General features: G+C 46.9%; 1 protein-coding gene and 1 long non-coding RNA gene across 2 annotated transcripts in view; one reads left to right on the forward strand and one right to left on the reverse strand.

The window, feature by feature from the left end:
- Positions 1-1,040: 1,040 nt before the first annotated feature.
- LOC123378111 lies at positions 1,041-4,647 on the reverse strand. Its single transcript, XR_006582459.1, has 3 exons — positions 4,537-4,647; positions 4,307-4,445; positions 1,041-1,280 (listed from the first exon to the last, which is right to left on the reverse strand). It is a non-coding gene; the product is annotated as an uncharacterized LOC123378111 (long non-coding RNA).
- Positions 4,648-11,509: 6,862 nt separating this feature from the next.
- NEXMIF (neurite extension and migration factor) overlaps positions 11,510-14,178 on the forward strand; it is a 242,446-nt gene continuing 239,777 nt past the window's right edge. The window contains exon 1 of the mRNA XM_045030944.1: positions 11,510-11,819. The gene's annotated coding sequence lies outside the window, so the exon portion shown is untranslated. The remainder of the gene's footprint in view (positions 11,820-14,178) is intronic.

Genomic DNA, 14,178 nt, shown 5'->3' on the forward strand with positions numbered 1-14,178 from the left:
TCAAGCAGTTCCTGGAAGCAGCGGCATGTCCTCCCTCCGGTTCCTACGTGGAGGCATGGCCAGGCGGCTCTGCTGCGTGCTGCTCCATCCACAGGCACTGCCCCTGCAGCTCCCATTGGCCATAGTTCCCAGCCAATGGGAGCTGCGGGGGTGGCGCTTGGGGTGGGGCAGGGTCTGGAGTGCAGCCCCCTGGCTTCCCCTATGCGTAGGAGCTGGAGGCGGGACATGCCGCTGCTTCCGGGAGCTGCACAAACTGGCCCCCGACCCTGCTCCCCGGCTGGAGTGCTGGTTTGGGGCAAGCCCCAGACCCTGTTCCCCAGCAGGAGCTTGAGGGCTGGCTGAAAATGGCGGGTGGGCCGGATGCAGCCTGCAGACCGCAGTTTGCCAACCCCTGCTCTAGAAGCATATTATGATATTTTTTATATGTAACCATGTGACGCCAATATTTACTCACTATTACTTGGATCTCTATCTCTTTGATGATAGATATATTTATAGTGAAAAGAAGAAACAGTTTAAGTGGTGTGGTATTAAGCGAAGTGCTGGGTCTTCAGTAGGATCTTACATGCTAGTGTGTACTGTTCCTTTGAGGACAACGGACCTGGTTATTCTGTGAGTGCTCAATAGATAAGAGCCTGGACACTGCAGGGAACACTCTGAGGACTCACGGGTTGGTGTGTAGCTATCACTACCTGTCAGAGGTGGATTAGGGTGCTTTGGGGCCCTTCACCAGAGCAAGTGGGGGACCCTTCCCTATCCCTTCCACCAGTTCCCGCCCCACACCCTGGCACTCATACCAGGGAGCGGGAGCTTCCCCTCACCAGCCCAGCACACAGGGCTTGCCCCCACTGCCTGCCCAGCGCTCCTAGCAAGCCCCCATGCCCTGCCCCCAATGCCCAGCAGGGGGGCCGAGCACAGGGCCGGAGTGCCAGGCAGGTGGAGGAAGCTGGGCACCCATTTTTCCAAGGCCCCCTAATTGGCTGGGGCCTTGGGCATGGGCCCCATTGGCCCAGTGGCTAATCTGCCACACTTACCTGTACAGAGAGAGCGAGGCCTGGATCATAGTGGTTGTGCTGCCAGAGGCTGGTGGTTTCAGGGAGCTGATCTACATCAAATAGAGACAAGACTGCTTCTCACTAAGGGCAGGTGCCAGTGATGAGGTGCCTCACAACCCTAGATAACTTTAGGGAGCATCACATCTCCCTCTTGGCTTTCTCCCTCTCCTTGTCCTGCTCCTCCTCTCCTTCCTGGGGGAATTCTATGCCAAAAAAATAAAAAATCTGCAACAAAAAAATAAAAATTCTGTGCACAATATTTTCAAATTCTGTAAAAGTCTGCATATTTTATTTGTCGAGATAACAATATAATCACACCAGTTTCAATTATTTTTGCTCATTTATTGCAAAATACCTGTCAGCAAGTATGTCTGTAACACTACAGACAACAAAAAAGATTCAGGAAATGTTTTTTGACAAATAGATTCCTTACTAGGCATATTAATACAGAACTCTCAGAAGCAGCGCAAAGGCTTGGGGGAGTCAGGGGTAACGGAGGAGCTGAGGGTAAGGGAAATAAATTTCTGGAAAGGAGCCTGGGTGTGAACTTGGAGGGTTGTTGGGTATGGGTGGGAAAAGTATGGAACAGGGTTTTTTGGGGGTGGGGAGAGATTAGGGTGACCAGATGTCCCAATTTTATCGGGACTGTCCCAATATTTGCTTGTTTGTCCCGCATCCTGACCCATGTGCAGTCAGGACACTGGACAAACGAGCAATTTTGCCCTCCTGGAGGGACTCTCGGCCTGACTCTGCCCCCTCTTTCCCCTATTGGATCCCTCCCCAAATTCCTGCCCTGGCCCTGCTTCTTCCCCAAGCACGTGGCATTCCTCCTCCCTCCCAGGCTTACAGCTGTAATGGAGGTGCAAGCCTGGAGGGAGAGGGTGGTGGCGCGGCTTCCAGTTCCTGGAGCTAGTGGTGAGTACGAGCTCTGGTACCGGGCGGGCAAGGGGGGCTGGCAAGGGGACTGCTCCCCCAGTTGGGACACGGGGGGGCTCCGAACCCTGGCAGCAGTGGGGGAGAGCAGCTCGGGGCCGCGTGAGCGGGCCATGTAAAGTTTATTGGCTCGAGGGGGACCCCGGCTGGCTCCTCGCCCCTGTAGGGGGGTAGCGTCCCTGCCCTGCTTCAGCATGTTTCGCTGGCTGCCGCAGGCTAGGTAAGGAGCCGAGTGTCCCCCTCCCCCCTTGTCCTGGCTCCTCAGCTGAGCCCCCCCGTCTCCCTCCTGGGGCAGCAGTCCCCTTGCCAGCCCCCCTTGCCCACCCGGTGCCGGAGCTCGTACTCACCACCAGCTCCAGGAACTGGAAGCCGTGCCACCACCCCCTCCCTCCAGGCTTACACCGCCATTACAGCTGCAAGCCTGGGAGGGAGGAGGAATGCCGCTCAGCTGAGGAGGCAGGACGAGGGGGAAACTCGGCTTCTTACCTGGCCTGCGGCAGCCAGTGGGACATGCTGGTGTGAGGCGGGGATGCTACTCCCCTACAGGGGTGAGGAGCTGGCTGGGGTCCCCCCCTGAGCCGATAAACTTTACATGGCTCACTTGCGTGACCCCGAGCTGCTCTCCCCCGCCATTGCCAGGGTCCGGAGCCCTGCGCCTCTCCCGCTCGTCTGTGCTCCAGGCACAGCTCCTTCCCAGCGGGGTGGCGGGATGCGCCACATGTGTCTGGGGCCGTGGGGAGGGCAGCGCATGCGGCTGCAGTGCGGCAGGGGCCTGCTAATTTCCCCGGCCCCTGTGAAATGGCTTTTTTTTTTTTGCTCTGCCCCTCGCGTTTGGATATTTCATGTCTATGATCTGGTCACCCTAGGAGGGATTGATAGGGAGCTTCCTCCATGCAGACACTGGCTGACCTCTAGCCTCTCCCATTCAGTCAGGCACATCTGCCCCTGTCCCCATGTGTTCCTCCACCCCCACTAAAACACCCACTCCCCTCATCATCATGGACTGAGAATTGGTTAAAAGACACGGAACAAAGAGTAGGAATTAATGGTAAATTCTCAGAATGGAGAGGGGTAACTAGTGGTGTTCCCCAAGGGTCAGTCCTAGGACCAGTCCTATTCAACTTCTTCATAAATGATCTGGAGAAAGGGGTAAACAGTGAGGTGGCAAAGATACTAAACTGCTCAAGATAATGAAAACTAAAGCAGACTGTGAAGAACTTCAAAAAGATCTCACAAAACTAAGTGATTGAGGCAACAAAATGGCAAATGAAATGTAATGTGGATAAATGTAAAGTAATGCACACTGGAAAAAATAACCCCAACTATACATACAATATGATGAGGGCTAATTTAGCTACAACTAATCAGGAAAGAGATCTTGGAGTCATCGTGGATAGTTCACTGAAGACGTCCACGCTGTGTGCAGCGGCAGTCAAAAAAGCAAATAGGATGTTAGGAATCATTCAAAAAGGGATAGAGAATAAGACAGAGAATATCTTATTGCCCTTATATAAAGCCATGGTACGCCCACGTCTTGAATACTGCATACAGATGTGGTCTCCTCATCTCAAAAAGATATACTGGCATTAGAAAAGGTTCAGAGAAGTGCAACTAAAATGACTAGGGGTTTGGAACGGGTCCTATATGAAGAGAGATTAAAGAGGCTAGGACTTTTCAGCTTGGAAAAGAAGAGACTAAGGGAGGGATATGATAGAGGTATATAAAATCATGAGTGGTGTGGAGAGAGTGAATAAGGAAACGTTATTTACTTGTTCCCATAATATAAGAACTAGAGGCCACCAAATGAAATTAATGGGCAGCAGGTTTAAAACAAATAAAAGGAAGTTGTTCTTCACACAGCACACAGTCAACCTGTGGAACTCCTTGCCTGAGGAGGGTGTGAAGGCTAGGACTATAACAGGATTTAAAAGAGAACTAGATAAATTGTCTATTAGCCAAGATGGTGGTCCTAGCCTCTGTTTGTCAGAGGATGGAGATGGATGGCAGGAGAGAGATCACTTGATCATTACCTGTTAGGTTCACTCCTTCTGGGACAGCTGGCATTGGTCACTGTTGATAGGATACTGGGCTGGATGGACCTTTGGTCTGATCCAGTATGGCCATTCTTATGTGGCCCTGCACCCCCTCCCTCATGTGTCCATGCCCCCATTCAGCCACTCAGTCACCATGTGGACTGCAACTCCACTCCCATTCAGCCCCTGCCCCAGTCTGTCCTACCCCACTAGCCCTTAGGAGCCCCTTTCTGACCCTCTATCAGTCACATGCTCCCTGTCTCCCTATAGTCACTATCTCCTGACCTGGCCCAACAGGCAGTATGAAGAAGGCAGGCTCTTTCTCTTCCCTAGCTGGCTGGGAGCTGCTGCTCTGTTCTAACACCGTAGCACCATCTGGTGGGAAAAGGTGGAACTGCAGCAACTTTCTGGCAGAAGCTGCTTTCTGTGCAAAAAAATAAAAATATGCATGTCTTATTAATTATGCACGCTCACACAGTGGCACAGAATGCCCCCAGGAGTAATGCTCATCTGACCTGTGCCCAAAGTCCCTATGCATTTGATGTTGCAGGTTAGCCTCATTGGTTCAGGGTCCTCTCCCCAAGAGGCCTGGATGGCTGCCGGAGTCCAGCAGAACTGGAAGATCCTGCCAAATACAAACAAAAGCATGTTGTTTGTACATGGAAAGAAAGAAAATAATCTCCCCTTTACATTCTGTATCAGGGCAAGGCCACAGGTCGATACTTTAATCAACTTTGTATGCCTTCATTTTATCTCTATACACTGGCTTGTTCAGAAGTTGCTGTTAGTCAGGTTACCAGCACCTAGGCACACTATGGTAATGATTTCAGACTTAATGCATTTACAGAAAAAACTGGTTTTGGGACCTAGTTGTGTTCAGCATGTGGCTGTGGTGTTACCAGTACTGGTTTTAACATTATTTCAGGCTGGAGAACCCTTAGAGGATGTGAGGTCCCAGCCTGAGAGAGGGGAGGGAGCAACTTTTGCAGGCTGGTAGTCTAATCCCATCTATCTATGTGAAAAAGATTTTTTTATCTTCTGCTGACTGAACAGCATATCAAGGAATAGAGAGCGCACACTGGGCTTTTAGTTTAACCCCTTTGGGGACAACATGGAAGGAAGCAAGGAACAGAGACTTAGCAAAGTAATTTCTTAACCACAGTGACTTTATACTTGAGAGTTACAAATCTTTAACAAGAAAATAACAGTGCAGAGGCCCTCCCTCCTCTGGCCTGATCTCACCCCTTCTGTGAATCTGAGATTTGTCAGCTGGATGGAGTTCCTCCTGCAAGTCTCTTGGGGTTGTGTGTGTGTCTGTGTTGGTGGAAATGGTTAACCACCCTTTCAAACAGCAGAACCATGTCTCCTCCACGACATGTGCCTAATCAGTCCTGCTTCAGCCCCTGCTTGTCATGCTGTCCCCACCACAGCAGGCCGGTGTGTAGAAAAATCATTATTCCTTGGGAGTGGGCCAGCAGTTGAGACAGTCGAAGCTGAATGTCCCAGATTGCAGTCTTGATGGTCAGTAACAGTTCTTCAACTAGGTGTCGAGCACCTATCCTGGTCAAGGCCGCAATCTGTAAGACATTACAATAGGCTGCCTTAAGGTAAATTTAGATGTGTGTTCTACACAGACTACAGAATGGAGCCATAATCTAATGTGGCCATATTCTGCTCTGTCACAACTGGCTGGGGGAAAAGTACTAGCAGTAACCAGGGCTATTGTTAGCCTGATTTCAGAGGTAGTGTGGAGAGGGCCTAAAAGGTTGTAAAATAAAGAATCTGCTTTGTTTCAAACTGGTGATATGAAAATTCTCTATGATTCTCAAACTCTAGGGATTACAAACTGTACGCAGGAGATTACATCAGAAGAAGATGGATTATTTGAGGGGGAAGTTGGACTTTTGGGGAATTTCAATCATCATCTATACAATTTAGAAGAACAACTTTGGGAGAATTCTTGAAAGGTAATTTGATTCCACTATCAACCTCACTGCCTTTTTGAGTGAGCATAGAAGTTAAGGGGCTTAATTCCTTCATATCATACATTTCAATCAGCGTGAGTAGGGACATTACTTATTTTTAAATTGCATGGTATTGTTAACTATTCAAAGCCAGATGTAAGTCTCATTTGTAGCTACTGGCTAAAATGTATGTTGCAGCTACGTGGTACTGGCAAGGTCAGAAGAGCAGTGAGTGTGTGTAAGAGGGCAGAGTGAAGCAGTGAATGGCACTGACACCTTCCCTAGCTCTGAGTTTTGTTGGTCTCTTCCTGCCAAGAAGAGTGTTCTCAGAATCCTGATCTCACACCTGAGTCTCTTATCTGACAGTCTGGAAAATTAATATCCAGCTACGGCATGTAGCTGCGCTTCCAGCAAAACTCTGCACTTTTTACATCTGTTTATGGCAGTACATAAAAGATCACCGTCCACAGATTGTTAATTTTTAAGATTGCTCAGACTGCTGTGTGGAATTAGATGCTAATACTACAGCAACATTGTAAATGAAGTATCTTAAATTATTAGCTTGTGGATGAGTGAAACCCAAGATGCTACACTGAATCCACAGCCCGAGGATAATCACTGAGCCTTGTATTTGTGTTCTTGGTAAATACCTGAATACTTAAATAATACCTGAGTCATCATTTTCTAAACTGGATCCAGGCAGAATGTTTATTTAATGGAACATAGCTCTTCATCTGCAAGAAAGCTCTTCCCATGCCTTTAACCTCATCTAGCTGGTTATACTCTGCTAATCACCATGGTACCTGCCTTCCCCTGCATAACATAATCTCTCTCTCTCTCATTCTTAAAGGCAACAGAAGTTGTTCAATAACTGCCAAATTTGATATTGGTTACCCAGTGGTTGCTGTTTGCAAATGTTCCATGCTTGGTGAGGTGCACCACCCCAGCATTCAATGTGCCTTTACAGCGCATGTGAATTGCTGGCAGAATGACCTAGCAGAGAAGCTGCCAGATTTGTTTGTCTCTTTCCAATGTCACTTTGAAGGTAGTGGCATGTATGTGACTGTGCTGGGGAGGGAAATGAAGGAGTTATGCAGGGGAGGGAATATGATAGAGGGTGAAAACCCCCCAGAACACATTTTTGAAATGAGCGAGAGATCTAATGAACAAATTCAAACATATTTATTTTACTGAGCACTACCAAAGGCACTATCATTTTTTCTCTTGTGATCCTGCAGTGCTCCTGATTTATTACTCAGATTTCTATTTCTTTAACTCTTTCTATCAATGAAATTAAATGGGGAGAAAATAACAAGTTTATGGGTGAGATTTCAAATGTGCAAAATCTAGAGGACTAGAAGTTAGGATTCCCACAGCAACTGTATCTTGATCCCGGTGCACAGTAATAATACTTGAGAGAGGTATAATTGAGCACAGGACTAGGAGCTAGGACTTCCTGTGTACCTAATTCCAGCTCCGATCATGACTTCCTCCGTGGCCTTGGTCAAATCACTTAACACCTCTGCCTCCATTTCTACAAATGGACATAACATTTTTAGAGTGTGAGCTTGTTGTGGTAGGGACAGAGTCATTTATGGATGTACAACAACTAGCACATCCTCGATGCTTCCAGAAATGAGTACAAAATTATCATGAAAATGGCCTACGTTATAAAAGTGTTGCAGGCGTTGATTTGTTAAGTGTTATGATGACAGAGCACTACACAAAGGGCTAAGCAGTATTGCTTTCTTTATTCTACAGATACACCAGGGGCCCCAGCTGCAAATGCCATAAGAACCACAGTTTTGAGTGGCCTGACATTTGTGTTTTAAAAACACAATCATAATGTTGTTTTGTTTGGATTTAATATAGTGCATTGTCCATTGTGGGAAGATGGCAGTAGAATCTTGTGAAAACTAAAAGCAGAAATAAGGAAACTGAGAATCTTCTGTAAGGAACAGGTTGGTAATAACATACTTTCAAATGTAATAAAAGATTTAATTAAACCTGGAGAATATCTTAATATTTTATTAATTACATTTATAATGCTTATTTCCAGCCCTATTTTCTACCTATTAAAACTTCCCAGTGGGTCAGAAGTTGTAGTAGTAATCTATGCTTCAGTTCCCAGTGCATTAGTTACAGGATATGCTGTGTGTATGACTCTAGCAATGCTGCAGATGCCTGTCTGTGCCACATACTCTCAGTGGTAATAGTGCTGAAGCTATTTACATGGTCCTGTGAAAACAGATGCATCTATTTTAAATTAACTAAATATATAGGGCCATGTTTTGATTCTCAGTGGTTCTCAGCTTTTTCCATACTGTGACACCTCCTTAATTTTGCAATATGAAAAGGGGCAGGGTAGTCATGACCTCTCAAAAACACTTGTCTGTGACCTCCCCCAGTTGAGAACCCATACCCTTACTCCTCTTGAGTTGAACCTTACTCCACAGAGGGTCTCAGTGAAGTCAGTGGGACCACTTGTAGAATAACCTTACTCATGCTGGATAGCACCTTCTTAGAAATCTGTCCCCCAGTGACAAAGTGAGGTATAGGGTAGGGTCTCATAATTGAACACTAATAAATAGTGATAAACAACACTGAAAAATAAAGCAGCCTCTTAATTTTAATGAACGTGTGAAGGTAAAATATCATATTTTAGATGTTTTTGTGCATTAATAATTGGATAATTAAAAAAAACAACATAATACTTCTATTCTTAATGGATATTCCTCTCTTGTCCACATATAAACGTTTGCAGTGCTTAAATGTTCAATGCAAACTACCTGACAGTTTTCAGTAAATTTGTTAGTCTCTAAGGTGCCACAAGGACTCCTCGTTGTTTTTACCTGACAGTGTGTCATGTAATTCCTCCTGCAAAAGAACTACTGCAGAATAAAAGTTGACTTGTACAAACGAAATATTGACCTCCCTATCTATTTTTATATAATGCTTGTCTTTCATTTTTGCAGTGAGTGATTTTCTCTCTCCACCTTCCCACCCCTTTCAAGAAGTACTATAATAATTATATCATCAATTTACTGTTCCTGCATTTCAAGAGGTCCCTAATTTAGTTTCAAATCTATCTTCATGAACATGTTGTCCCTCCTGATTTTGGCAGGTAGACTAATGGATTTTCATTTCCAGAACCCTTTTTATCCAAATTACCTTACTGGAAGACCCACCGCTGTGGTTACTGCAGAGTGTATATATATATATTTAATTTAAACTTTGATTTACCCTCTTTATGCATTTTTTCTGGATTCCTTTCTTTCCATATGCAATGATACTCTGCATAGGTCACATGCAATATGAGGGTGATGTTATCAATAACTCTACTGAATCAGGATGTAGCAATATGTGAAGGACGGGGCTAAGTCAATTCCGGTAGGCTTCTCTGTATCTTTAACAACAACAGGAGCTAGGGGCCTTGCTGTAGGAACACTGATAGATGTAATAGGTCTCTTTCTTAGGTTCTGGCTCCATAGTTCTTTCCTGCACTGATCTGAAGCAGTATATGTGGATCATACCACTGAGCTAAAATCCCTCACCCTACCCCCGTGAACAGGTGTCCATATCACAAAAACCATTATGACAGTTGGCTCCTTTGCCAACCTCAGCACTGAGGTCAATTCATGGAGAATGAAAGGCTTTCCCATCCCTAAAGGGGGTCCTGCTAGGCCAGAGTTGAGGCAGGCTGGTGGGGCCACTAAGAAGCTTTTGTGCTGATAAATAAGACTTCACTCTCAAGGTCTGCACCTTTTCCTCAACTAAGTGTGATGCCAGAACTGATCATCTGCAACACAGCAAAACAAAGGTACAGAACACATACAGCATTCATATTTGCAAACAAACACTTTGCCTTTTGCTGTGTTGGCATCTTTCACTTCTCCATTTGAAAATTCAGGGTGAAATTTTATTTTGCCTAAAATCCACTTTCTTACAGTTACAGGATTTTCTTTAAAAAGTTCCTTCTTATTCTGATGTCATGTAGCTAATCTTGATTCCTGAATCTTCCAGTTTTGCATCAAAAATACTGAGATGCAATAATGCACTCATATCAGTTTTCTCCTGTGGAAAAACAATTCACCAAGTACCCCTGCAATCTGGCATAATTTTACACCTGTAGCAGTCTTGGGTCATTGGGAAACAATGTAACTGGAAAAACAATAGGGGTGTTCAAAGCAGGGTTCAGGTGTGCTGGAAGAGCTGTGGGTGAGAATTCAGGGCTGGAATAGGAGAGAGTACTGCAAATTAGGATTGAGAGATGCATTGACAGAGCTGTATCAGGGACAGAAATGGAATGGGCAGAAAGGCGGGTGGGAATTGGAGTGGAGGTTGAAGGTGAGGTATATTGGTAAAGCAGTGTGGGAGCTCAGACGTGGAATAGGATACTACACATCAGAATGAGAAGCCCAGAGAGGGTGACCAGATGTCCTGATTTTATAGGGACAGTCCTGATATTTGGGGCTTATATTTATATAGGCACCTATTACCCCCTACCCTGTCCTGATTTTTCACACTTGCTATCTAGTCACCCTAAGGCCAGAACTGGAGTAGCAGCTGTCTTTAGCCTTTTAGGGTACAGTCACAGAGCATATAAGGGCCTAGATGTGGTATAACAAGGGGTGCTGCAGGGGAGGACTGAGGGGCTTTGGCCTAGGAGTGAGGGAACCCTAGATGGGACAGGTGGAGGGTTTTTCAAATGGGCACCCAGTCCCATTGAGAGGAGGAAGCCTTGCCCTCCACCTGCCTGCCTTACGCCTTTCTCTAGCCCGTCAGGGGGCCACACTTCTCAAAAGGGGTGGGAGGCCCCAGTCCTGTGGCTCTGTCCTGCCCCTTCCCAGAGGAGGCCAGCCCTTCTCAAAGCATGGTAGCTCCCCTTATGGAAGGGGGCAGGGGGAGCCTTCTGGGGCCAGGTCCCTCACCCTCCCGCCCTGCGGCAATGGGCACACCCTGTCCAGTCCGCAGGGGCTTTGGCGAGGGCGGCAAGGGAAAATCCCATGGCATGTGGGACATCCTCCCATGTGCGGCAAAGCCTCCCCTCCATCGTTCCCACGGGCTCCCCGCCCCCACTCTGGGTGTGAGTCACTGATGTCTGCGCGCCCTCCCCGCTCGCTGCCCCAGGGGAGAGCCCTGCCGCGCACTCACTGCTCACGCACCCAGACGGGGCAGCCTCGCAGCGCGCGCTCCCTCCGGCTCCGCTGCCGTGCACCAGCGCTCGGGCGCGCTCCGCAGCGCCGGGGGTGCGCGCCCTTTATGACAGGTGGCCGCGCGTTGCGCGCTCCCGGGGAAAGCAAGGTGGTGGTGGGAGGGGGGAGGGGGAGAGAGTCGGTCCAGCGGCAGAGGAAACAATGGCAGCAGCGGCGACAGCAGCGCTGTAGGCACCTTCTGAATGGGAACAAGCAACCTGGGTGGGGGCGGAGGAGGAGGAGAGGAAGAAACAGCCGCGGCGGAGGAGGAGGAGGCGGAGGGGAGGAGGGAGCCACCCGCCCCCCCCGCAGCAAAGCAGGGGGCAGCCGGCGAGCGCCGGGTGACTGCAAGCGGGAGCGGGCGGGGGGGCTCGGCGGCCAGGGTCCCCGGCATGGCTGCGGGGCCATGGGGGCTGCCCTGAGCCGCGCCGGCTCCATCACCCCCCGGAGGCGGGAGGCAGGCGCGTCCACCTGCACGCACGGGAGAGCCGGGCTCATGGAGCGGCGGTGACTGCAGCAGCCGCCGCCGCCGCCGCCGCAATCCCCAGCCTTGCCTGCTGGAGGCAGGGGGGGTGGCCCCCAGCCAGCCAGCCAGCCGGCCCCACGCTCCCCGGCCCCCCTGGCGGGCTCGCTGCCAAGGTAAGTCTCTGCGCCCAGCAGCCGTGCGGGCTTCGCTTGCTGGAGTTTCTCTTTGGGGGCGGCGGGCGGGGGGGCGCCCATCCAGCGCTCTCCGGGAGCCCCCACTCAGCGCTGCCAGCCTGGAAAGGCCTTTTCCTCTTTGGGGAGAAGCAGCGCAGGCACACGCAGCCCCCAGCCGGCTGCTTGCACAGCTCCGATAGGGTGTGTGTGTGTGTGTGTGTGTGTGGTGATGGTGATGATGATTAGAAATTGCATGTTTGAGAAAAGGTCTGTCTTGTTGCCTTCTCTTGCCAGGAGGGAAACATAAATTGTGTCAATCAAATTCCTCCAACCTTTGCTGTGTATCTAATGAGCAGTGGGAAAGCGGAGAAGGTTTCAAGGCGACTTGGGGGGTGGCGGGGCATGAGTTAAGTTTAACCCTCCCCATTCCAATCAATCCAGGGTGAATTTTCCAGAGGAAAATATTTAGTCTCCATTCTTTTGGTCCTGACTTATGTCTCTTTTCTTAAAATATTGAAAGTGGAATTTAGGGCAAAGGCTTACAGTAATTAATTAGTTGCTTTAATACATGTTCTGAGGGGAAAGAAAAGGGAGACTTGGATCAAATTGTCGAAGGCTCGGGGGTCACCGAAAGTGTGTGAATATCACAAATGAATAGATTTTCTGCTGTGGAATCTACTAGTTTAGGAATGAAATTAGACTTGTGTTTTTTGTCAGCCCAAAATGTGTCCTTTGAATTTTTGAATACTTCTAGAAGTTTTTATTTAAAAAATTACACTATAATCTACTAGTTGTAAGTCTTTCTGTCTTTGGACAACTATTATTATTTGTTTAGTACATTTCCTGTTTGTGTTCGCAGAGAACTGTTTAGCAAATATATTTGCTATTAGGTATTCTAGTATTTAATTTGTCTCTGAATCTCTGGTAAACTAAATTTTGGTAAAAATATGGTATTAAAGCACTTTGAAAAAGATTGAATGTAAGCTAGTTTATTTTCATGCATTTCAACACTGATGAGAATTCTGGTGGGAACTAAAATATTCCACAGTGGGAGGAAAAAGGTTCTACAAATCAGTATCATCCGAACTATTGTAGGCCATTTGTATTTTCTGTGTGTCTTCCTTACACTACTTACACACTGGTTAACATATGACCAGGTTATTATTTACAGCAATGATGTTTTGAATGGTGGAAGAATTTACACAGAAACCTTATTTTTAGCAAGGAACAAAAAAGCACTAAAGTAACTGTCATTTCACATATTAAACTAGAAAACTGGCTAATCAAATAAAACTGGCTCATTGTCTGAAACTCTATCCCAGTGAAAAAATGCGGCTGTGAATATAATTAACCATCTGTCTAGTGAGCAATTGAAAATTGGGCTCATATATTTTTATTTCGGTGTCTTCAGTTCTGAACTGCTTGTGCATTTGTGCAAGAGTGACAACAGTAATGTATTTTGCTTATTAAGTGTACTATATGATGTGTCTGTTTTAATATCTGATTTAAAAAAAATTAAACCATGATGTTCAAAATTAATTGTGCAATTTGAAAATGGCATGTTTGCAATATAGTAACCCAAACCAGTTCTAATGGACTAGTGACTAAAGCAAAGGCTATACATTTTGTGTCTCAAATGTTATCCAGTATTTTACCCCTTGCTGAAAATATGTAGTGTACACATTCACCAGGTGAACGGATTTTGTGTGTGTGTATCGGGGGGATGAAGAGGAAAGACGTGTAAGTGTGAGAGGGCAATCTAAAAAAAAAAAAATTCTTTGGCCTTGGAATCTGTTCTGAGCCTTCCCCCATCTGTACTTGGTGGTCTCTTCATCCTTTTTGCCCCTTCCTGGCCTCTCTGGTCTGCTTGCTTGCAATCTATTCACATCCATCAACATCCTGGTATTCAGATTTGTGTTCGCTGTGTTTTTAGGTACCTGCTGTTATCAGTGGAACAGTATGGTAATGCAGTAACCACTGTGCCAGCAGCAAAATATCTCTGCTAGAAAGTGTGTGTGTATGCACCCGCGCACACACACATACACACACTTTTTGTGTGTGTGTTTGTTTAGGTATAGTGTGCGGGGGAATGACAGCACTCAAGCAGGGAGGATGCAATTAAGTTACTTCAGCTGATACCTAATACAAGAATACATTTGTTAAAATATGTGAACTGTGCACAAGGCAGCAATCTTCAGTGAACCACTTTTTAAACAAATATTTGACAAAAGAACAGACCTGTTAAATGGATAACAATTATGTAAGCACATGGTGGGGTTTGACGTTTGTCAAGTCTGTTAAATAAATCAACCTGTTCAATGAATAAATCTGCTATGCACCAATGCTTTATTTTTTAAAA

The sequence above is a fragment of the Mauremys mutica genome, chromosome 9 (genome assembly GCF_020497125.1).
Source record: "Mauremys mutica isolate MM-2020 ecotype Southern chromosome 9, ASM2049712v1, whole genome shotgun sequence".
In the NCBI taxonomy this organism is placed as follows: Eukaryota; Metazoa; Chordata; order Testudines; family Geoemydidae; genus Mauremys; species Mauremys mutica.